This window comes from Tympanuchus pallidicinctus, unplaced genomic scaffold, assembly GCF_026119805.1.
Source record: "Tympanuchus pallidicinctus isolate F22 unplaced genomic scaffold, pur_lepc_1.0 scaffold28, whole genome shotgun sequence".
In the NCBI taxonomy this organism is placed as follows: Eukaryota; Metazoa; Chordata; class Aves; order Galliformes; family Phasianidae; genus Tympanuchus; species Tympanuchus pallidicinctus.
The window spans coordinates 3,441,928-3,467,750 of NW_026294745.1; the positions used below are offsets into that span (position 1 = coordinate 3,441,928).

General features: G+C 39.2%; 1 protein-coding gene across 2 annotated transcripts in view; it reads left to right on the forward strand.

The window, feature by feature from the left end:
* The window catches only part of TMEM132C (transmembrane protein 132C), a 180,207-nt gene that overhangs the window by 63,482 nt on the left and 90,902 nt on the right, over positions 1–25,823 (forward strand). The window lies entirely within an intron of this gene.

Consider the following 25,823-nt stretch of genomic DNA (forward strand, 5'->3'; position numbering starts at 1 on the left):
GTCAGGCTGAACAGAAGCGAGACAGGACTGATGTAGAAGTAAACTGGGGAAGGTGGCACCATGGCTTCTTTAATTGCTCATTGGTGGAGATTAGGAAAGATGCGAGGGAAAAATGCATGGAATTATGGATGTAGAATACACATATATCACTAACTTGTGGTGGGTGGGGTTGGCTTAAGAGAGAAGTCTGAAATGTCCTTTTGCCCACAGGAAAAGGTTTAATGTTACAGTTGTAATTTCCTACATCTGGATGTGGAGTTGTTCTGTTTGATTCTGCTAGACAGTCTGTGGAGCCTTTACTGCCTGTTACCCAATGTGTTAATTTGTGTGGGATACGTTTCTACAATCAGTGTGCTGTTAACGGCCCAGAAGTTTTGTGTGAGTTGAAGTGAAGCAAAATTTATTTTGCCAGATATTTTTACAAAATTTTCATCCGAATTAATGGGGGGGGGGGGGGGGGGGGGGTTAGAGCTGGTTCCATATGGAAAGCCTGTGAACAAGAGGAAAATACCCACTAATTGATGCGCAAGGAGAGAGTAGTAAAGCACTCAGATAATTCAGCACAGAGTGAAACAGGTTCATTTCTATGTGCCACTGAGATTTTTTTGTTAATAGTTCTGATGGCAGTGCAGTAGCTGAAGTTTGCATGCAGAATGATAGAAAGTGCTTGGGACACCCCTCTGCAGAGGCTGTGCAGGACTTCTGATCCCCAGCTTCAGAAACCAGGGAGCCCCCTGGATTGTGGGAAAGTTTTGTTAGAACAACAAAGTATTTGCTCTTAAACTGAGGGGGGTGGTGGGGGGAAGGGAGTTTGTAGAACCATCAAAGAGGAACAAGGATTCAAAGGGAAACATATGCCTGAAACATATGGGTCAAGTTTATTTGAAAGGAAAACTTGTTTGCTTTTGATTCTTTATAACATTTCCCATGGAGACTAGCAAATAGAGCTGCCACATTTTTGGCAAAGTGCTCTTAGCCTAAACCTGAAACACTTAAATACGCATACTTATGTAAACGTGGTCTCTATTAGTTTCAGCAATGTGATGTTTAAAGCATTTTTTAAAGAATTCCTGCTTTTATTATTCTCCAGTTGGCTGTATTTTATATTTAAAATGGGAGTATTTATTTATTTTGACAGGAAGAAGGATAAAATGATTAAAAGAAATCCTTCTCCTCCAAGGTTCAGCCATCAGTGCAAAGGTCTGTAGGACTAAGGGCAGCAAGTGACAGGCAACTGTAAGAACCTGGAATACAGGGGCCTGAAACCACTTTGAGGTTTGAAAGCCATTATTAAAACTGATTGGCACTTACAGAAAACATTTGGGTAGCAGTAACGAAGGAATTTTCTCTGGCTGTGCATCTCAAAAATGCTCATTAGCAAAGTTAAAATTGAAGGTGGGACAGGATAAAATGAAATCAGGCTGTATTCACTGAGCTCTTTTGGCTCCATTGCCTTTTCCTGGGCTGCTATAAAACTTTCATTTGTATTATAATATTGTTTGCATTATTTATATAATTATATTTTATTATTTATTTTTCAAAATAGTGACTCTGTATGCGCAACGCTATTTGATTGTTTGCTTTCTTTATTCCTAAACAAATATTTGGCCCCATTTCTCTTACAAACAATAGGAGCTCTTGCTGATGTCAGTCAGGCTTCACCACCTTTGATATGAGAGAGCTGGATCAATAAAAGAGTGGCTGAAAGCAGGCCAGGCTTATTCCCCTCTTCCTAAGTATATAATATTTGGGAAAGCAAACGATCCACTGAGACCTAATCAAGTAAAGTGCATTTAAAACACTGATTTGGAGTGTCATCAAGGGTCTACAGTCAACAAAATTGATACAAACCTTTAAAAGCCTTAGTCCAAAACCATGGGCATGTCCGTGACTGGAATAATATAGCCTCTTACCTGCAAGACAATAACCAGTTGCTATTATTCTTGGTGCTTTCTGAAGAAAATACATAGATTGTATTTGTATACAAGTATGTGTGTATAAAGTATATATAAATGGCTTTGAAATATTCTTCATTTATGCATAAAAATTCCTTCACTGTTCCTCTGATAAACATTCCTAACAACTTCCTCTCTAGTGTCTATTGGGACTAACTTCAGGCTGTGCAAAGAATTGGACTCATTTTGCGTTTGTCTTCCCCTCCGTGTAGGTGCCCTTCTTGTCCTTAAATATATTTTACAATACTTTTAATGGCTGAAACGGGATAGTAGTGACAGACTGAGGGAAAATGGCCAAGATTGTTTTGGCATTGTTTCCTTTCTCCTTCTGGCCCCCCGAAAAACAGAGGGAGAAAGAAAGCAGAGGCTTTGGCTGTTTGCCACTTTACTTAGTGATCTGAAGACAGCAGACAGATCTGTCTGCAAAGACGCGTGGTTGCAAAGCACTTATTAGAATGTTGTGCTAATGACTGATCTCAAGACAGCTATCCGTCTGTCTTGTGTGAACACTGATTACCCACCTTCAGTAACGATGTGGCAGAAGGTGCTGCTCTGACTTCCAACTGTGCCTTGTCGGGAGTTGATCTTTAATGACTCCTAATCAAACTAAAGAAGGTATGCATTCACTGTGTGGCCCTCAGTGAACTCTATGTCCTAACATCTTATTTTGCCTTCGTTGTCATCGGACCATATCCGTGATTTTGGTTGACTGGGAAGATCAATAAATAAATACAGCTTTGTGGTTTTATTTAACTGAATGAGAATTTTTTAAAAGATCTACTTCTGGGCTGCTTTACCCCTCCACAAAAGCATTTAGATTCTTTGAATATTTTCTCACATCCCGTGCTAAACTGGAGCTGAAAGCTTCGGTAGTCTGCCATGCAGGTGATGTATCTATGCAGAACTGATGTAAATGGAGTTTGGTGTTCTGTACTCAGCTGGGTGAGTGGCAGACTTTGGCTTCACAGGTCTTGACACCTCCTGAACTTTTGGAGTCCAAAATGGCAGAAGTGTCAGCTGTGTTTGGGATTTTATTACCTTGAGTTCTGGAAATAAGCTTTCTTCATGATTGAATTCACTTTTAGAGTTCTTTGGAGCTTGAATCTCATTTTTAGTCCAGATATGAATCCTGCTGCCTTCTTACCTAATTATAAAAACTAGTTTTATCAGGTCTTACTATTAGTTTTCAGCCTTTTGGCTAAAGGAAAAGAGAAGCTGATTCCCACTACATAAAGCTACTTGGAGGTTCTGAACTACCTCTCCTCGCTGTAGAGAAAAAGATGCAGTACTGTAACAAGCTTTTCCTAAGGAGAATTCTCTCCAGACAAGCTTAGATTTTGTTTAGGAAGTATGATTTCCATAATAATTTAAAACACTGTCAGACTCCCTGCCCAGTCATGTTCTGACTGCATTACACAGTAAACCTGAAGGATGGTCTTCTTTATTATTATTTTTAAAGAACAACTCATGATAAAAATAGTATCTTTCTCACAGAACTGGGTGAAAGAGTTTTCACAGATGCTGCCAAGTGTTCCTGGCTCAGAGCGTTTCTATTTATCTTTCTTTTCTTAAGGCACTGAATTTACTTTCAAGTTTAAAAGCATTTAAAAAAAAAATCACTTAAAGATCCGAATCTGATGGCACAGATGAAAGATCTAGTAGGCGTTCCAGATGCATTGTGTATTTCAGTTATTCTAACTATTGAGCACTAAGATGCCAAATTATTGGATCCTGGCAGTGCTCCCATTCAGTGCAATCCTATCATAATTAATGTGGTAAAGCTCCTTTATGTAGAAAAGCATTTATGGGATCTTCAGAGACCACAAAACAAATAGTAATAAGAGTTCTTCCAAGTCTGACTGTGCAAATTATGGACATATGGTTGGTGTGGCTGGTGCTGGCAAAAATCCTTTGAAGTCTTGCTTGTGTCATCTTACTGCCATCCATCACACTTCCACATAGTGGCAGGAGATGTCAGCAGAAGCTGTCGCTGCACCTTAAAATAAACTCGGTGTGTGCTCTGCATTCAGGTGAAAACTAGCTTCAAGCAAAGAAATCAGAGCGTGAAGAAACTGTAGCGCTCAGCTTTCTTAGTGCAGCTCTCTCATCTCTCTCCTACTATATAAGCGTGTAATGCAAGTAGTTCTAAATGTCTAACTACTGATTTCTTTTGGAAGCTCTGGAATCAAACTGTTTTTTAGGTCTGCTCTAAATGTAGACTAATCCCAATGAAATCATCATGAAACAGAGTGGAATTCAACTTAGTAGTTTACATGTTTAATCAATCGTACCAGAAAGGCAATTAAAACTTTAATTTTTGTGCTGATTCCTGTTATTTGCTTTTAAGCAATAGTCTCCAGTAGTACGGATTAATTCAAAGATATTCTTTGTTGTTTTTGTTAGTTTTTGTTGTGTTTGTCTAGCTAAAATCTGGGTTAAAGTCCATGCAAAATAACAAATGCTTATAATTGTTTATTTTTTTAACTCATTCTGAAGGCATTGACATTGGAGAACACAAAATGATGTGGGATGTAAACAGAAACATCCTTCATTGTCAAGGGAACATTAATACAGAAGTATGTTCAATCAGTGCTGGTTCCTTCTCGTTAAGTGGGGTCACTTAATTACAGCTCCAGGTGAAACAAAATGATTTGCAATAACCGTGTCAATTTAATTAGCATGATACAAATAGAAGCTTTTTCTTTGCTCATTGCATAATGCATGGACATGACCTCTTTAAATGTATTTACTTTTATTGACATTTTAATTGGCTGCCCATGCACAGTTTCTCTATGCAGGGTTTTCTATAGTAACAAAAGACAAATGATCATGCCACTCAGGCTAGGCACCACATAAAATTACCTTGCTGGCCACTTTCTACTTTTCAAAAAGTAAAAGCATCCTTTAAAATCTGCAGTACAAATAGCAAAATGAGAGGGAAGGGGGCAAATAGTGCTACCCTCCAAATGTGCCTTTCTGCTTTGACGTGACCTGCTGGTAAGGAACAGGGTCAGTGGTAGTGAATTCCTTGCCAATACTTCATGATGTGGGAGAAATTGCAAAGGGAGTGATAGTGATGCTGTTCAAGTACTGTTTAGGCTCATTTACTGATTTAAAAAGAAATCAGGCCTACTTGAAGGAAATTCAGCAATATAAAGGCTCTTGTATTTTCCCACACTACAGTATGTAAGAACTTCTGCATGTTCCTTAGCAGGAAGGGTTTAGTCTGCCACATGAGAAAACCCGGAGCTCTTATCACTAACATCTATTTTTTATTAAGTCTTGGTGAAAACACATTTATTTCCTAAGAAGAATGCAGTATTAGGAAACTCAAATGGAGGTTCTTTTCATTAAAACTGACCTTGGATCACCTTTTCAGAAGGTGTATTTCTGAAGAGAGTGAAATACCCAGCCCAGAATGAGTATCAGTCTCTTAGGACTGGATCTTACACTATATCTGTCTTCTAGGATGCGAATACATTTAAAGATGTGGGGAGATATTACCAGGATTTTGAAACCCTGTCTTTTCATGGTTAATATAAAACCCTCCTACAGGGTGTACATTGTGATCCTTAAAGTTGCTCAGATTAGGTGTCCCAGGTTAATAGTCACTAGAGATAACTGTGGTCTTCTCTCAAATTATCATATAATAGTTGTCAAGTCTACCTTGCAAAATCATTACTCAAATATGTGAGCTCAGAAATGAAACTTGCTTCTATATCTTTAATAGTATGGTGATAGAAAAGTAACACATCTTTTTCTCTCTCATTGCAAAAATTACTTTTCTGCGAGCAAATGCAATTTTGTACCGTGCCCCAAGTGGTTAGTGTCACTCCTCCAGATAGAGCCAATTTTTCCATTGCTCGTTCAGGAGTCATTTGCCAAGGGCCCATTTCCCTTCAAGTAGGAAAATGTTCTGAAATAGTGTTGTAAAAACAAGTGATACAGAAGCAGGTAAAAATTCAGAGAGTATGACAGATGTGCAAGAGACCAGCCTGTACTTTACTACAAGTTCTTGTAAGATGGAGCAGTGAAAGGAAAACTGGAGGTGGATTTGCCAATATTCACTCTATGACAATCAGTATGATCAGTCATGCCATTAAAATATAAGCAAAAATAGTTCAACCTTCAAAGCAGCAGTCTCATTTGCATGGGGCATAAGCACTAGGAATAATGTGATGCTTCCCTTTGGATGGGCTCAGCAGGGTCATGTGTTGTTTTCAGGAGACCAATATGAAAGCTGTGTCTATGGACAGTTTTTAACACGGTTGAAATTATAATCAGAACCTCGATTTATGACAATGTAGTGACAAAACATTTGGCCTTTGAATTTGATGTTTTCAGGTTGGAAGAATGTTGGCTGACAATTACTGTGCCTGAAGATTAGTTTTGTTTCATAGGGCGTGCATAAAATGGAAGTGTGATTAGTTCATACAGCATAAGCATAAAGGATATGAATATTCTATTAACAGCTTTGAACAGAACAAATGACCATGTCTGCTAGATTGAAAGCAATGTATTTCACAATCACAGGAAACAATTTGGTTTGTAGTAAAAGATGATGCATAATGCAAGATTTGAGTATTTATCATTTTGCAATACCATTCCTAGGACAGCTCATGGTCTGCCATTGAGGCAAAAAATGGAGTCTGGCTTTTTAAATTAGAACAGAAAACTTAGAAAGTCTGAGCTTGCTTTGTCTTGTGAATTCCCATCAATATAAAGAAAAACTATTTATGTGAAATGTCATATAGCTCCCTTTTTCCAGTAGTAGAAAAAAACCTCACTGTTGCATTTATAGCTAAACATCATTAGGAGCTAAGTTTGGCTGAAATTCATGGTAAAATGGTGTGTTCATCTTTAGGGCAAACAAAGATGTTAATATGTTAAATTTTAATTTAAGAGCTGAGCCATCTGAAAATAGAAGAAAACTTTTAGGGTTTTTTTTTTTTTGTGTATATATATTTATCACTTCATCTAATAGCATTTTTTCCTACTTTATAGTAAGCAACAACCCCCAAAACTGTATTGACTGCAATCATTTTAAGTTTTTAATACTTCGACTTGACCAGTAGACCCTGAATCAGTTATTCATGAAATTCTGTGATTCTATATTTTTAAAAATACTTTAAGAACACAGTGAGTTTCTTTTTGCAATTTAAAGTATCGTTCTGGGGCAACTTCTGCTCTTGCAGTTGTATTCCTGCTGTGCCCAGACTACAGAAATCTTAAAAACTGATTTTCCCAAGAATGACCGAAACCAACTGCCCTTAAATAAGGAGATTCCATTAACAAAATCTTGAAGAGAGTCAACACTACTCTTCCATTCCTTGTATTGAAGTGATGAGTGGTATCTTTTCAGGAATGACATGCAGACATAATTCAGGCTACTATCATACTGTGCTCAGTTCTCATTGATTATGTCTGAAAATTATTTGTTTTCCTTCATCATTACTTAGCGTGTGATTTTTTTTTTTTAATTTTCTTTGCACCCACTTAGAAATCCCAATTCTTATAAAGAGTATATTTTAATACACTTATTCACCTTCTTAAACGTTGATGGAGTAGCAAATCAATCAATTACTAGATTTTACCTGCCTCATTGTATTATCTGATACTCGTATGCAGAGGCAGTCATAGATGGAGAATTATTCATTCATATCAGTACAGACAGTTTCACTAACTAGATGTTACAAGAATGCATACTTTGAAAAATAAGCCCCTTCTTGTAATCGTCTTACATTTGACAATACAGTTGTATGAGGTTGCGGATTAGAAATGAAGCTGATCTATTTTCATACATATAACTTGTTTCAAATATGCCTCCTACTGGTTGGCCAAGCAGATAAGAATGTCTTCAGATAATTAAGACAAGTAAGATGAAATAGGTGCTCTTTGGAAGAACAGCAGTACTCCTGGTCACGTGATATTTGCAGCCTCTGACGTTGTCTCTGTCATTATTTTGTGCTCCTCTGACATCCCTCTGTCCTTTGGATGTGTACAAGGTCTAAACGACTTGCACAGGTTCTCATGGTCATCCACAGAAGGCTTTGGGCTATGACTCCAATCCATGCTCAGAGAAGACGTTGTTCTTGTCTCTCTCTGAAGCTATCTTCAAAATCCTCTGCCAAGTGCACCTATAGAAAGCAATGCATAGGTCAAATGGTGGCGTACAGAAGGACAAGTAATTTCTGTACTTGTTTTTCATTCTGTTGTTGGAGTATCTCTTTCAAGCTGGCTTAAACTTGCACCATGTTTAATATGCAGGCTGTCAAATGCTCTGCATTATGCATGGTGGCTTAGTAACGTGCAATAGAGATGAATATAAACGTAACAATTAATTTTGTTTAGTTTCTCAAAAAAAAAAAATATTTTGGGGAGAAAAAGACTCTGCTTTCTCTTTGTCTGCTTCTTACAGTTTCTTGCAATAAAATAAAAGATTTTGCTGTTGTCATTTACATACGCAATAGATTCATTCTAGCCCAGTGTTACTTCCTCTTTTGAAGTGGCACTTGTGTAAATTTTGACAGGTTGCATAAACAGTTGCAGATGATTCTTGCTCCCTTATCTCCATTTGCATGGCTGTCATACCATCCTTCACTGGCTTTTTCCTCTCGAAAGCACGCTTTGCTCATTAGGGACCTAGCTGGAACCACACTGTTCTTACCTCCTGCCCTCTGTGATAGCTGCAGTGCAAGGCAGAAGCTGCTTTTGGCTTCTGTTCCATTTCAGAGCTTGCGTTCAATTCCTGGCCTTTCCTAAATTAAGAAAACTGTTTTCAGACTGCGCTATTAGTTGTCAAATTATTTGAGTGATAGAACCAGGTGTACAGATGTAGAACTAGTTTGACTTTCCATTCTGGAGCTGGGAAACAGTGTTTACTCTTGATGTGGTACTACTTCTTAATGTTATCATGACTGAGTTTGAACCAGACTCATCTGAGTCCTGTGATGCCCTCACGCATTTTCTTGATGACATTAAGTGAAAGTCTTTGGTCCTTTCATGGCATTTGGGTTCTTGCCAAGAGTGCTCACCAAAGTGGAGAAAATTCTGACATCTTGAACGGAGAAATTATGATTCAGACTCATTGTAATGAACCATGTGATACTTCATTATTATTATTTTGAATGCCTGAGTTATGTTATTTGGAGTGCTGGTTTGTCAAAATCCAGGTGATAGATTCTATAAACAGAGGAAGAGGGATAAATCTTGGAACTCCTATTTTGTCAAAAACTCCCTTTAAAACCTGGGGATTCATTCACATTCTCAGGATTCCTTGGACTTTGAAGTATTACATTACTGTTTGTGAGGTTAGAATCAGTAAAGAAAAAGCCACATGTGGTTCTAGGGCAGCCTCACAGGAGGTAGAAGAGTTTGTCTCATCACCTTCCAACCTAACTGCAGTGCAGCCAGGTCAGAATTCCTGCTCCAGGGTGTTAAAGGACAGATTCTGCCTTCATCATGGGCATAACAGGCTTTAAAGAGCTTTGAGTGAGGCTTTAATGAAAGAAACATATTAGCAATGAATGCAGGTAAGTATAGCGGGGTATCTGGATTATATTAGGAGATTAGTCTGAAATAGGGAAGTTATAGTTGGGCTCCAGTGATTGCCAAAGCACTGTATTTTAGACCAGATGTTTATATAGCCCCTTAAAAATATAAAAGCCAAATTTCAATCTATTGCAAGGCCAGGAGGGAGTGAGGGAGTGATAGAGCTGGCAAGAAAACTGTGGTGGAAAAAACCAGCATCTCTGTTCTGGATGGAGAAAAAAACACTGAGAGCAGAATCTTCATTCATCACAGATGTGCATGTTTTGGTTGAGAAATAAATAGCATTTCTTTTGAAATTTCCTCCTTTAATTTCAAAGATCTTTGCAATCAAGTGGTTTTATATCATCGTCAGCATTTCAGAGAAGAAGGATGAAGAACAAAGGTTAAGAGGCCTCGTCCAATGTCACACAAGAAGTTGGTACTGGATCTAGGAATAGCTTCCCCTCCACTGCACCATGCTGTGACACAATGCTGCTATATAGAGAGGAGCTTACTGTGCATCTGTGATGCATTATGCAGCTGCAGAGAGCATTCAGCATTTGAGATTGTAACAGCGTAGATTATCTAAAGATAGAAGAGATGGAAAAAGTCAAGTGATCAAACCTGCTTCTTCATAGCCTCCCCCAACAAAGCAGCAAATTAAAATTTATGTCTTAGGTGGCACAAAATCTCCTAAAAAGAGAGGTCAAGAAATATCTGCAAGAACAAAAAGAATTAGGTAGAAACTGTAGTAGATGCAGGGTTTATATACTGGTTCAAACGTTCTCTTTCTAACAAGATAAAGAATCCCTGAAATTAATGATTGTCAACTCATTATGAGAAGACAGTACGGAAATGCCGACTGCAATACTGTCTCAAGACCTTCTGCAGACATGAGATTAAGATGTTCAGCAGAGAAGCTGGAATTAAAATACTGAAGTTAGACTTCTGGCATAGCAACAGCAAGTTGCAGTCTTGTGGACTTCATTTACTTTGCCACTGCATGGGATGATTAACTTCTATGCAAAATGTAGAGCTTTAGAAACCAGCAACAGTAAGCTGTCCATCTTAGGGACCAGACATCACGGAATTCACAGTGTGCATGTTATGTAATGTACTGCAGCCATATTAAGAGTAGTTTTAGGTTTCTGTTTATCTTCCTGATGAGTGGTCGTTTCCTTTAATTAAAGATTAAATAAACAATCTATGCTTTATTCCTGTGCAGTTAATTTCTTCCTAACAGCCCCTGGTGGGCAGTAAAATAGGGGGATACCTTTGGAATGGCAGGAGATTGGTTGTTCCACAGAGAATTATACTCTCCCCTTTGAAAGCACGTGATTTCTCTCTATTAACCCCAAACATCTGGGAAATGCATACCATTCTACTTCCTGCCACATAAGTAGAAGGTGTTGATGTTGAAGGCATTCATACCCACTTCAGTAACATTTAAGTATATGAAATATGACTTCTGATTGAAGAAATTGCTGTTGTATGTGTTAAGCATGGCGTCATGCAGTCAGGTATGCAGAGGAATTGGCCCGAACTTATGTAAGATACTGAATACTTCATGCTTGAAAGAAAACTAAATGATCTGCTAGTTTGGCACTGTTACGTTGGTGAATACTGATGGGAAATCTCTACAAAGTTTTTCCTTTGACTCTTCACCAGTGTGTTTTTATATATTTATATTTTTCACATGGATTTTCTTGTTGGATGTGGTGCAAGTTTCTCTTGTCCTGACAGGCAGTGCTTGAGCCAGTAATACCATCCCCTAATCATATTACCAAACTGGCACAAATGAAAAATTTAATGCCAGCTTTTGGATGAGAGTCATGAGATGAAGATAAAGCACTTCCTGGCTTCCTAAGGATTTTATTTCTTTTCAAGGGAGAAAAAATATGCTTTTATCAGCTTTGAAGGTCAGATAGCAAAGCAGAGGTTAATCAGTTTTACTTTAATTTTGGATCCAGTACCAGAAATTCCCCCTTGAAGGGCTGGAGAATGCAGTATAAGCACACTGTTCTGTCTGCCTTTGGTTCTTAGCACTGGAACGCAAGTCAAGGAATAGCTTTTATCTGGCTCTGTTTATCTTTATGCAGACAGGAAGCTTTTTTCCCCTCTGTTCCCTTATACTTTTATTATGTATTTTTTTCTGGTTAACTTTCTGTCTAATTTCAACGTATCTTGAAAATTCGGCTAATTTGAGATAGCTGTAGATATCACTGTTTCTTGGTTAGTTGAGAGTTATCCTGATTTTATGCAGTAAATATTCTGCCACGGTTCCAGTGATCCACATACCAGGGAGTACTGAAATCTGTGTAAGAATGGAGTTCCATAGCTCTTCTGGGACTCCAGAGCTGGAATTATGGTATGCCAGGTGATGAGCAAGAGCAGAACTAAGGTCAGAGGCAGGGAGCACTGGGAGTTTTGTACATGGCACCTGGAGCAGCACTGCAACTGTTTTGTCCTTGGTGCTTCCCACAGCCGTAAATAATTTACACTGAAAGGAAGAATAAAAGCAAGTTTTTGCCTAGTGTTGCATGTTTGGTTTTTTTGTTGGTTGGTTTTTTTTTTTTTTTTAATAACAGTATTTAGACTCCCCTAAGCAAAAAATTAAGAAATGTTTATCACTACCTTAACGTCTTCCGTTATGTGAAAAATATTACTTGTACCTTTGTAGAGCCTTGGGTGGTGGAAAGGCTTTGTACACTGAAAGGTGGGCTGAATCCTGAAGAACCCGCTGTGATTTATGCACTGTCCTGACAGTAAATAGTGATTTACAGACAAATCGGGAAGAGGAGTTCGAGAAGCTTAGAAACTTGAGTAATTCAGACATTAAAGGGGTTTGTGCTCCTATGTTTCCTTTTTGTTCTCGTTTTTAAGGACTGACTTGAAGTGAGTTCAGGCTTTCAAGTAAAAAGTTCTAACCATGATTTGTTTTGAAGATTCTCCTTAAAGATGACAGTGAGCCCACACTACATTTTGCATAGCAATTCTTAATAATGCTTGCCACAGAGACTTGAAATAATGAGAGTGCAAGTGCAGCACCATTAACAGCTTTCTGATTTTATATACATTGTATCTTGTTAAAATATTGAACTTTTAGAGAAGGGAGAAAGGCTCAATACAGAAACTACCACGATTTCTTATTGTTCTGAGAGGTGAGCTGGTAACAAAAGAATTCAGCACAAGGACTATCGATTATACTATAATACCCTGTTGATATGAAGCATATAAGAAGAATCCTAAACCACCAAATTTCTTTTTCTCTTAAATTTATCCAGTGGATTTTTGCCCTGCAAAATTCCCCTCTTGCTCCAAACCTGCCACAATCAGCTCTGCCCGTTGTCTGCTGTGAGTTTTCATTAATGCTTTTACACCTGGGCAAACTGGATGTGAAATGAGCTGTGATCAAGAGAATAGCATTGTATATTCACTTAGGCATTTTGAAATACAAAGAATGACTGCTATTCCTGTAGTCCAAGATCATGTCTTGGGATTATTAATTTATTTTTTTAAGTATCAGAATGATATAGCAGTGAGGTGGGGGAACATCTTTCCTCCCACTGCTTTCTCATTTTGAATTTCAGATGCCTTCCCCCACCTTTACAGCAGCAGTATATCATATTTACAACACCTAGCATTTCAAGGTTAGGTGGCAAACTGTTGAGTCAAAAAAAAAAAAAAAAAATTACCTTTCCAGGGATACTCAAATATTTCAGTTCATGTTTGGAAGACAGTGTTGATGTGCTACTGGTTGATTTCATTTCAGAAATGGACAACACAATGATTCATCTAGACAGAGTCAAAAAGCTGATCTCAACCTCAGTGCTCACTTTTCGAACACAGTCTACGATCATATGTCTTGTGTGTTAGTAAGGCATTTATTATATACAGTGCTACTTCTGGAGTTCTTCAAGTTTTTCAAACCTGTATGGCACAATATTTCAAGCAAATGTTGGCAAGCTGAGTCCTCATTAGGAATTCATGTATATGTGTCACCAAAGTTTTCTGATTCATCTATTTTGCTGTCTTCATACTTCCTGTAGGAATTAAAGCAAGAGACCAGGAGAAATGACAAAGCAAAATTAATTCTGGAAAGTAGTGAAAATCAGTTGTGTGTAGTGTTTGGCCTGGGGAAGAGCAAAAAGAAAAAGAGAGGCTATGGCAGTTGCTGGACTTTTCATAACTTTAAAGTGCTGATGCTGTTTTGAACATGGGACTGGACTTTGATGGACTCCCAGGATGCATTAACCTGCATGGTCCTGTGATAGTACAGAAAGAGTAAGAGCAGTAAGAAAGGAGGTGTGGTGAAGGTTGAAGGGGAATGTGAGCATAGATGCACAAACTCAACAAAAGAGAGTAAAACTGACTGTAAGACAGTATGGATCAGTGTAGTATCATCTATTCTAATGCATCATACTTTTTTTTTACTCAAGTTAGTGTAAAAAAGTTTAAAAACAACAGAACAAAAACTCCCACTCTCATCAAGTCATAATGAAAATTACCAATCACTATTGCAAACAGTTCTGATCCCCCCCCTGTGGTGCAATGGCTGTTGGCTACCACACTTCAATCTTGTATATTTTTTCCTGTTACTACTTGTCAGTAGAATTTTAAGGTACCTGTAAAGATTTAATGATCTCAGTATCTTTTCTCTGGTTGTTTCTGACATGAAGCAGTTCTGTCTAAAAGCAGACATTTCCAGCTCACAAAAGCTTCTTTTGTAACAAAAAGTGGCAGTCTTTTCTCCCTTTGAAGCCCCTGGGGTAGTGGGCCTAAGATATCCAGAATAGTGCTTTGCACAGGAATTGTGGTCCCCAGGGTAAGAGGAAGCCTGTGAATTTAGGCTGCATCACTGGAGAAGAGTTAATTGCAGAGCCATGACCACATCAGCAGCTTCTGCTAGAGGAGAGACAAAATTTCCTTGGTGAGTCTGCACCTGCATCTATTTTATATTCATGCTTATTCCTTGTGCTGGCAATGGTGCCTACCCATAATACTCAGTGTAGATCATTTTTGGTCCCTGTTCACTAGTCAGCAAAGGATATTGTTGAAGTCTCATAAAAATATGTGCACGCCTTGACACCTAATTTGCAGGACGCTGACCATTTGCAGGGAGCAACTGTCTTGCTTTGCTATCACTTGTGGCTTGGCCAAAGAGTGTAATTTTAGTTTATGCTACTCTTTATGACCTAAGTTTGATTTAAGCTGTTATAATTTACGCATTTGTTTCATTTCTTTGAAACACTGATCACGAGGTTTGGTGATTCTAATTATCTTTTTGGCTTTAACGTTTTCCTGCAGTAATTTCAGAAAATTCAAAGTAGGCATAAACAAGCAAACGTGACAACTGTATTATAGCAAATAAGTGTGCTGTAAAAGACCCCTTTTATACATATATATTTTTAATTCCTATGGTATTGATGTTCCTTCCCAGTGAGGAAAGTTTTATCACACAATATTCATAGCTATTTTTTGAATGTAAGTATTTGTTATTCTGGTTTCTGCTCCTATTTATATATTCACATGTCGAGGGAAGGCATTTATCAGATTAAGGCATAGAAAACCTGCCCTGATTCTGTTATGATTAAAACAAGATGAAGCTAAATAATGCATTGTTAATAAAGAGGAAAAACTCTGATGCCTAAGAAGGTATTCAGAAAGAGATTCATACTTTCAGTGTAAAAACAATATCCTAAATCTCCTGAAGCTAGGAATTTTTTTTCACATATAAGCTATTAAAAAAGGCCTGTAAAACTACTTTTCAGGTGACAATGGTTTCCATGAATACAGTAGAATTCAGATCAGGTTGGACAGCTTTGCAAGCAGCATTGATTATTCCCAAATTTTTGGCAGAAAACTTGATAGTGACTTTCATTTGAACATTGTGTTTATTCTAGCGGGGCACCTACATGGTATTAAAACATGGTCATGCCACTTTTACTTGGACAGCACACCAATGAGCTAGAAGGTTAAAAGTCTCGGTTTTATAGTGAGTAAATAGAAGAGAAAGGACTAGACTACATCATTTGTAGTCCCTAACTCCAACTACCAAATGTATGGCTTTCCTGACCTGTTTCATCAAGGATAAGCACTCATGAACTATAAACATGCCAAGCTCTGTTTTCACTGCAGTACTCAGACTTGTTTGTATGACTGCCCTACCTTCCTTGCAGAGAGCTCTGAAAATGTCACAGATCGAGACAGTAGATGTCTTCCTGCACCTAGATGAAGTCGTCAGTCTAAGGCCTATTTTTTAGTGTTTAATTCTAGAATTTTAAAGAGATTGAAAGCAGTTTTTCTGTTCAAAAATATTTTGTGTGAAAATAAATGCATATTGTTAGCAAGGTTGGCTTCTCTAAGTTTCCAGTGGCTACTCAGCAACCAACACAGAGCTCATCAGTATCTGATTTACCTACAGAGCTGTGCTGAACAGTGCTCTAAATTATCCCATCTTAAAATGATTTCTTTTTTTTCATCAGTTGGAGGAACTTTACACGTCTCATTAGAGTCCTTGAAGCATTTACCTTTGCTCAATTACACTGGATTGTTATAAACTTTCCCTATTGTTTTTATCGCGTCTCTGAGGTGATCTGGGATTTTATATCCCTATTCGGGGTCTGGTTCTCTTGACTTACTCACATCTCTCAGGAACTCGAGTGAAAGGCAGGCACTTGTCTCATTTGGAGAAAGGACCTCCTTACACTCATGTTGCACTTATTTTCTTTTGAAATAGTTCATGAGGTTAAAGAAGAGAACTAGATGGTCTCATTCCATTCCTAACTGTCTTTTTCCTTCGCAATATAATCACATCTTGACATCTTAGTGAATTACAAACTAGCGAGCCTAGTTTATGCTTGCATTTTGGATCCTAAAAACGTCTCCTAACCCTCCACCAATCTGAAATAATGACAAGAAGCCCATACTCCAATTAGGAGATTAGTCATATTTCATCTCTCCTAGCTGGGAGGGAAGGTTGCTGTTTTTACAGGTTTCTGTATTACTACTCTCTTTGTTATTCTACTCACATTCAGGCATTGAGCAGTCATTTAGGAGATTTAATTGTGTTCGTGGTAAGAGTTTGTTCTTTATCATTTTTCAGTGTGTGCATGTTTTGTGCCATGCACACACAGGGACAGATGTGTTTGTATCACACTTGGCATGTACTCTGTAGGTGACCTGTGTACATGTAGCAAATCCAAGGCATTCTGGACTGTTGTCAGGTAAAAGATCATAGGAAATGGTAGTGGAGTTTGCAGCTCTTTGGCAGATGTGGGCAAGTTAGACAAAGCAATTCATCTCAGGGCACACTGCAGTGCTGCCTGCTTTGTGGGTTTGTCACCTTGACATCCAGGAGGGAATTTCTTCTCCTATCAGTTTGTCTGGTGTTTTGGCTACGACCCGTGCCTCTGGGAACTTAATGCTATGGAAGAAAAAGCTCCGTGTCAGACCTGCAAACAACAGTGATGGAGCTGATACACAGACAAGTCCTGTAGTTATACGAGTGGCCTGTGGTAGAGCTCTGTTTGATATACAAGTCTCATGAGAGCTGATTCTGTGGCTTAACCCTACTGTTATTTCTCTCCTAAATGCTTCTGATATTACAGCAGTTGCAAGAAATCTAATTAGCTAATGCTTGTGCTCTGTGTTCAGTTCCTTAGATAAAAGTCAGTCTGCATGCTTGTAGAAAGTGCTGAGAAGTACAGCCAGTAAACTTGCTTGTGCAGCAGGGTATCTTGAGATTAACACAGCTTGTGATGTGGGGTGACTCCCAGTTTTATATGCCTTTGCTAATTAAAAAGGAGTAAATGGCTGCTAATTAAGGTGGACAGATGATTTTTCTCTCCTCTTGTCTGTGGGTTCTCTGGGTCACTGGCACTGCCAGGAACTGCTTCTAAGTTAGTTCTACCTAAAAAGTAGTAAGCTCAGTGCTGTGCAAGGCTGGCTTTGAGTATCAGATTGAAAGAGCAAGCTGCAAAATGCATTATAATAATGAAAAGGTAGGAAAAATGTGTCACTTAGTTTTCACTCCTGTGCATTTGAGTTCAAATCTTGTCTCAGCACAAAAGTAAGCAGTGTTTCGTTGCTCAATATTGCAGAGCTCATGCATTCCCTGTGCTGTATGCTCAGTTGTAACACTTCCTCCTATTAATGCAAAAAATTCATTAAGAAATGAGTTGGAAAATGCAAAGCTTCTGTGCTTCTTAAATCCCCTAATCCTATTTTGAAGACTTAAATGGTGAATAGGCTTGAAGCCAGTGGTCTGTAAGGGAATGAATTTCACTCCAGGTGAGGTAAAGGCTCATCAGAAAGAGGCAAGGTTTATTTTAAGGCAGTTCTGTACCATTCATTAAGCTTATTCCATCCTGAAATGGGGAGTGGAAATGCCTGCAAAATTTCTAAGGCTTTTTTGAAAGCATCACATCATTTTGACATGCTAAAAAAAAAATCGGATCTCCATCTTGTAAAAGTTGCTTTGGATGTCATGAAGGACTGATGGTTTCATAAATTGAATAACTTGGAGAATATGAGAGAAAATGATCGTGTCAATATCAACTGTAACAGCAGGGAATAAAAAAATCCTGATAGAGATATCAGAAAGCTCAGCCTTCATTATTTGTTTGTCTGGAATTCCACAGTTGGCTTGGGAAATGTCTCTGACCCAGAATCCTTTATCTGCTTAGAAGGCTGTGGAGTATGATGGAAGGAAACTGCTAAGTTTTATCAGTAATGTCTCATCCAGGCATGTAATATCCGAAGTGGAGTGGTTTTGCTTTAGCTGTCATTTTTTTGCTCTTAGACCTTTTTCTTGGGGAGTCCAATAAACAATAGATATCTCTTCTTATGAATGGACAGAATCCCAACTCAAACACACAAACCAGTCGTTGATACCATTAGATTGTATGGTGTGCAAGGCAGTATGTGAGAAGGAGTCAAGTCTTGTGCCTGCTGTTCCTTCATTTCCCGAGCAGTCAGTCTGTGACCCTGGGGAAGTCCTTCAGCCCTCCTGAGCTGCCTGCCCTCTGCAAAACGGTGTGAGTGTGCTGAGAGTCGTAAACAAAAATGCTTTACCTGTCTGCGAGTGCTACACCTTTGATAATCATCTATAAATAATATTAATATGGACCATAGAAGTAGAACACTACGAACGAAAAGTCAGCATCGGCACCAAGGATCACATACATTCCATTCCCTCTCATTTTTATTTATATGCACTGGATTTATCAAGCACCTTCAGGTAAGACAGAAAGAAATGCTGAAGTGCATAAATGCCTCTTAAGATGCCTTCCAGTTCTCTGCTTTCATTTGCTGCATTCCGCTGAATAGGAAAAAAAAAAAAAAAAGATGTCTATGGACATTTTATGTGCTATATGCTCTTGATTTTTCTTTGTTCGGTGCCATTTATACAATCACAAAGCATTTTATGAGAATATGGCAATCTTACACTGGCGTAATGGACATTCCATTACTCTGTCTCCGCAGACATTGTCGAAAACCTGAAGTGTAAAATCAGATTCATTACCTAAATTCTCAGAAGGGAGCAGGGCATTAATCGCAACTTGGCTTATTAAATTTTGTTGTTCATTGTCTCCTCCATTTAATAAATTATATTTCTGCTTCAGAGTCAGAACAGCCACATGTGTCCTTTAACACAGCGATGCGTATGATGGAAACTGGGGTTTGTGCAAACCATTTTTCGTGATGCCAGATCATTTACAGAGCAGATTTTTTTTTGTATTCTTAATACTTTTACGAGGCATGTTGCTGGTGTTAACTATTGTGCATAAGGTGCCACGTACACATATGGTTTAAATAGAACTCCTGTTGCTTAATGGTAATGGGCATCATCAAATCAGTTCCTTGCTAGATATTACTTGAGGAGTATCACACAGGCATCAAAAGGAAAAAATCACTTTTATTTTATTTGATCCAAGGGTTTTGGGGAGCGAAACCTCTGTTCCAACTCTTTTGCTCATTAGATGATGATGTTCCTTTACAGGTTCTGCATCGAGTGTTAGGTAACACATGGGCTCTGTGAGTGCTAGATGGGACTTTAACTGTCATGAACGATAGCAGAGTGTGTCAGGTGCTTCATGCAGCCCCTCCTTATTTCCTGGGGTGCCAACTCACTGTCCTTTCTGCTTATCTTGGAGCAGAGGATTTTTGCAACTCTGGTTGTCTCAGCCCAGTGCACTTCTGTGCAGGCTTTCAGACCTTGAAGATTGAAAAGTTGTATCAGTGCAATGCTGTACCCAGAAATAACTCACTGTCCTGAGTGGTAGGGCAAATCTGTGCACTTCCACTGCAATTCTTACATAACTCAGGCTCTGCTTGGGGCTGTGCTACCACTCACTTGAGTCGTGCTGTGCACCCAGAGCTTGTCTATGCACTGCTGGCACGACTTGACTGCAAGACAGATACACACTGTGTGAAATGCAGTTCCACCAATTCATTCAAACGATGTCTGAGTTTCTTTCCTTGCTTGCTCTCTTCAGATTGTGGTTTCTACTACATTTTATTAGCCAAAATATGCATTTGGACTTGGGAGAAATTTTTGTTTCATATCATAGTTATTGTGCAGAGAAAACCAGAGCTGGAAAGGTAAACATTTTAATTCTTCATTTTGAGGTGGGGTTGGGGGGGGACAGGCACTGTGTCAGGTTTGTAGATCACAGTTTGTGGCTGAAGAGCTGAAATAAGAGATGGTAGTGAGTGCTGCAGTTCCAAGTGGTTTGATGTATGAGACTGTTTGTTGGAAAACTTTCCTGCAGCGTTTCAAAGACTCCTGATTCTTTCCCTCCTTAGATTCTTTCAAACCATTATAATTTGAACAGCTGAGATTACAATATTACATAAATATCCGTTATCTTTGGGTGCTTCTGTTCTTGGCCACCCTCTGTGAAACACTTCATAGAAACGTGCGCTCATGCCATGATTTCAATTCTATTAGATATACAGCAATATCAGAAGAAAATCTCTCACCCAAGGCATATTCCATATGTTCCTTCTCAGCACTTTATTTTCAGGCCTGCGAGAGAGAAATGCACTTATTCCATTAATAAAGCCTGCGACTTGAAGTGCAGTTCCACCCTGGAAAAAATAGAAATGAGAAGCTTTAAGTTCATTTTCCATCAATAGCTTCTACATTAAATTTGTTCAGCTTACAAATGAAAAGGTGGTGTTATTTTTCAAGCTGTGTGCCTGTAGGCCTCAGCCTTGTCGGTGAAAGCAGCCTTTCATTCTCATATGGAATCCACGGTGAGAGGGCAGAGATCAGCATATACGTTTCGGTCCGCTTCTGTAAGATGGCTTCTTATTTTAGGTAAAGTTCATAATGTTACTGCTGCTATGAAGCCCCGTTTAATGTGTATACAGAGGGCAATCAAAAGTCTAATAATGGGAATGTACTATGAGTATTCTGCTACAGGAACAAAAACACCGCTTCCCTGCTTTCCTCCCCTCATTAAACTTCATTTGTAAAAGTTGAAATACAAACGGTGTAGTACAGCGATTTTGTTCTTTTAAACCCCTCTCCCACACCGTAATGATTTCCTAACCTCCCAGTTCTCAGCTCTCTGCTTTATCAGTAGAAAGTAAATCTCCCCCTACCATTCACCCGATGGATTTATTGCCTTTGTGAACATCGCATTACCCTTGGTATTACTGCAGCACAGCTCGCAGTCCTTATTTTTACCAGAAGCTTTAGACAAAATGGCATTAGCTGATAGAGAATCCAGCATGCACTGTGGAAAATGTATTCATCCTGGGGCCTTAAGCTTTGTGAATAGCAGAGGTATAAATAAAAAATAAAAGAAATAGGTCACTGGTCTTCCAAATGCCACCCTTGCAAATGGGGCTGGGAAATTCCAGCCTGAGGGGCTTCATAAAAAGACAGAAAATAAGCATCTATTTTCCAAGAAATTCCAAAGTGGTGAAGACTTTTCAGGGATCAGCGTATTACTTTTGGTAGACAAAGGGGTAGAAATGGGTGCCAGGGGTGCTGTTTTTTGGGTTTTTTTTTCTGGGTCAGTGGTACCATAATCTTTTTAACAAACAACTGTTTAATAGGATTAGGAGGGAAAAGATTCCTAAAAATTAGTAAAATTAGATTCAGAGAGCAGGTTGATAGTGACAGATAAAATTAGATGGTAACTAAAAGCACTGTTTAGCAGCTCTAATTCAGCTGGCTGGTGAAGAAAACAGTCCTTCAGTCCACATTCAGGCAGAATTCATTCTGGTCAATGCAAAGCTTGCTGATAACAAGGACTGCAGGATCAGGCCCATACCAGCCAGCATTTGGAATGAGGATAAGCACTTCCCAGCCAGCATAGTGGGTGCAAAGCTTTGCAAGAACAAAGGAAGAGGCATTGATTTGCCTGGAGGAGGAAGGGCCGTGCTCTCATTCTTTGAGAATCTTTTCCTTGTGACCTTGGCTCTCAGCAGGGTGCCTGGCACAGGTAATCCAGTTGCTTTGCTTCCATCTGTGGTGGAGCCTATAGGCCAAGGTTTTCTCACCTACTTCGTCGAGTAAGACATGGAGCGGAGGATCGCTACAAACCCATAGTAGTACAAACCCACTGTGGACTTTGACCCCCCCACCCCCCCAAAAAAAAGAACGTGTAACAGCTTCACCAGTCCTATGTATCTGAAAGGCATGAATCAGGTGCCTCCAAATAAGAGGGAAGCGACGGAAGGGTGTATGATGCTATATATATGTGTTCTTCTCCTTCAGCAGCTGCTGTCTGAGCCATTGTAATGCACTTCTGACATTTCCAACCTTTTTTCCACGGATGTCCACATGATGGCTTGATGTCCACATGAGACTTAAGTCCACAGATGGCTTTAACTATAAACTGAGGTTGCATAGAAGGTTGGAGAACTTAGAGGACATAAAATGAGGTTCTGTAGCAGCACTTCATGTATGATTGCAAGAGGATGCCACATGTGTATTTATGTGTGCATGCATTCTCTTATTTACTGAAAGTATCATTTTGTCTGTTAATAGTGTGATAACAGACACTATTGGGAGTAGCTACTTCAGCATTTTCAGAAAGCAAATCCTTTGTTGCTGCTGAAGCATGTGCAACCCTAAATCAGGTGCCTGTGTTCTGCCCTGTCATATGCTATTTAGGTCTAGTGCTTTTCTGCTGCATCAAGCTGAAACAAAATGATTTTCATCCCTGCAGTTAGTAGCTGGCTGCAGTTGGATAAATTGAAATGACTTTTGGGAAGAGTCATGGAGGAGGGAGAAAAGACTCCCCAGGAGATGAGAAAGGGAACGCGATTTATGCTGATTTGTAATCCTTACACACAAAAAAAGGAATAAACACAAAGTGTTATAAATATATTGTTCCATTTCATCTTGTGGGTATTTTATTTTTCTTTTTAATGTATCGTGACCTTAATATCTGCCTCTAGGAGCTGTTGTCCCTGGATTTCACCAACGGCTGGTTTTCTTTTGATACATCCCAGAATCTTCCCATTGATTCCTACAGTGTGTCAGAGGAGATCAGCAGTTTGTTGACCTCTTAGTCTTCAGTGTTTATTATGGCTTTAGAAATCCACGGTTGTCCTCGAATGCAGGTTCAGCCTAAAACAAAAATAGGTCTTTAAAATGGCTGATGGCAGCCCAAGGGAACTGTTGCCCTTGGGCACGTCAGACAACGTTTGTTGAGATGATATTGATGACCTAAATGGGCCTGGTGAATCAAAGGTGTAGAACCTCTGCTCCTGTAGCTGTGCAGCAATGAACAAAAGGCTCTTGGTTGCTAGCACACAGACCTCTTGCTCACTCCTAAGGCAATCCTATCTCCACGAAAAGCCTTCTCAGCCTTTAGAAAAGGGCAAACAGTGCCTTGTTTAAAAAAGTGTCAAGTCACGCTTTTATTTTGACTGTAGTATTTGTATCTTTTAGCTCTTGCTGGTGTGTTTCTATAGGAGAAATCCTTTCTTTGATAATCTGCAATTAGTATTAAAAGATGACTTTGTGTACAGCCCTCTGTGATCACATAGCACAGAGATGGCTGAGGTGTTCTGCAGCAGTAATTGCTGTTGCAGTTTTGTACTTGAGCCTGAAATAAAACAAACTGAACATATACAAAAGGGAAGTGGAAAAAGGCTTCCAAATGAATCTGGCAGCTTCAATGAACGGGCCTTAAGTCCATGCTTATTGAAAATAACTGTGCTGCTGGAGAATAGAATAAAATAATACCTCTACTATTATATGACACAATTGCAAGCTGAATCCAAACAAATGAGCTGAGTCTCTAGGGTTGGATTTGAGGTTACCTGTCAGTGCAGCTAAAGAGAAGCAGGGATGAGCAGGGTGTAAGTTCACTGCAACAGGGTGGTGACTGGGCTGGCTGGAGAAACCTATAAATAACAGAGCAAGGCGAACATAGTGAGAGAAGTGGAAAAGGAGTGTTACAAGGGGAGCTGCAGAGGAATACGAAGCCAAGAAAAAGGAAATAGGAGACATGAGGAGGAAAAGATAGAATGGAGAGAAACAAGATAGAATGGAGAGAAACAAGAAACCTTTTTGTATGAAATACTGAGTGTACATATCTACAAGCATATACACCTCATGCAAGGTAAAACACACCAGGTTTTTAATCATCTCTTTATGATTAGAAAAATATCAGCCTCTCCACTCAGTCACTCTGAAAAAAAAGAGGAATATGGGCTTATACTACACAAGAATCTGCAGGAAGAGAGGAGTAGTTTTCTACCTTACTTGAACTCCCTAAGCCACAACTCATTTGTAATTTACTAGCATTGTTTTCTCACTCCAGAGCCATGAGTCTCCATTGTGTGCCCTTCCTGCTGGCAGTGCCCACTGGCTCTGGCTCCTGCTGGTGGCCCTGTGCAAACCCATGTGTGCTGTGGGAATCTGAGCCGAGGCGTCAGCATTTGTGCTTGCTTCTGTAACGATTTGCTGATCTCAAGGGCTTTAGACCTGTACTTAAATGCACAAACTACCTACAACTGCCTCAGGAAGCAAGATTCTGTGCTCTTACTGGGTAAACTTAAAGCATGAAAGAACCTAATTTGGAGGCTGTAGATCACTGGCAGCTTTTACTAAAGACTCAATTCAGACATAAAAGCTAGCAGTTCTGTCTGCGTATCCCCTTAGACCATGTTTGTAGCATTACTATCTCACACTTAGCATACAGATTAGAAACAAGGTGTGCAAGAATAGCAGCAGCATTAATTTGCCTTACAGTGACTCTTTGTAAGTGTGAAGACTGTGATGAGCAAAGGAAATGGAATACAAGGGATAAGAAGGAAACCTGTTGCCATAACTTTCATTTTAATCTACACTTATCTTTCTTAGCAATCTTTCCCCTTTGTTGATCCGTCTGTGCCAAAAGGCTGTTTCTGGCTGGTTGGTGCTGGTCAGTACTTCAAAGAGATGGGGAGGAAGCAGGACTAAATGGATGGAAGCACAAGTTGTGATAGCACCTGCAGAGTCAGCAAAATCCTGCTGTGTAGGACATCAGGGGAGTTATCTTCTCCAGGACAATGTTAAAATGTTCCATCCTTGAGTCAACTTAAGCTAGACTGATTTGAGTACAAAAGAGTGCTGCATCCTGGGGGTGAACCAGCTGCTAACCAGCCCCCCCCTTTTTTAAGCACTTGAAAAAACACATAGTATAGTACATAAAATTCAAAAGAAATTTTGGCTGAATAACTCCTCTCTTGGTGTTTTAAGGATGCCTGACCCTTTCTCTTTCTGGCAGTTGATCTCAGAAATATTATATTTCTCTAGGAGAAAAGGAAACACAGCCCTCATGCTTCATGGCTGATGGCAAGATTGCATCCATATCAGCTGCTGAAGGGGGACTGGAGATGGGATTAGAAACACGAAGGGACTGCAGAGGAAGATTACTTCAAAAACTCACTTGGGGTCTGAGTAATAATCCTAATAACTACTGCAAACATAAGTATTTTCCTCAGCACTGCTATTGCTCTCCCAGATGGGAGAATGACACAGATATGCTGCTTAAAGATCTTTTTGTAATAAGGGAAACTGCATGGAGTAGCAAATAAAAAATCTCAGTGCATTTATTTATCCAAAAAGTGGTTCTAGTTTCTGAACTGGATCTGTGAAGGCAGTGAGTTTGCATTAAGCACATGCAGCTGAATTTACAGTTTGGATTCACCATGGTAGCTTTTTGTTTACTTAACACCCATCTCTGTCTCCCTCTGCAAGCATGTTTTGGTGTGAGATCTGCTTAGTCCAGCTCACTGTTCAACACAGCAGGGAAGCGTAGTTTCCAATGTTTGCTTATATAAGGAGCAATAACTCATTATAAATGAGTGTTCAGCTTTAAT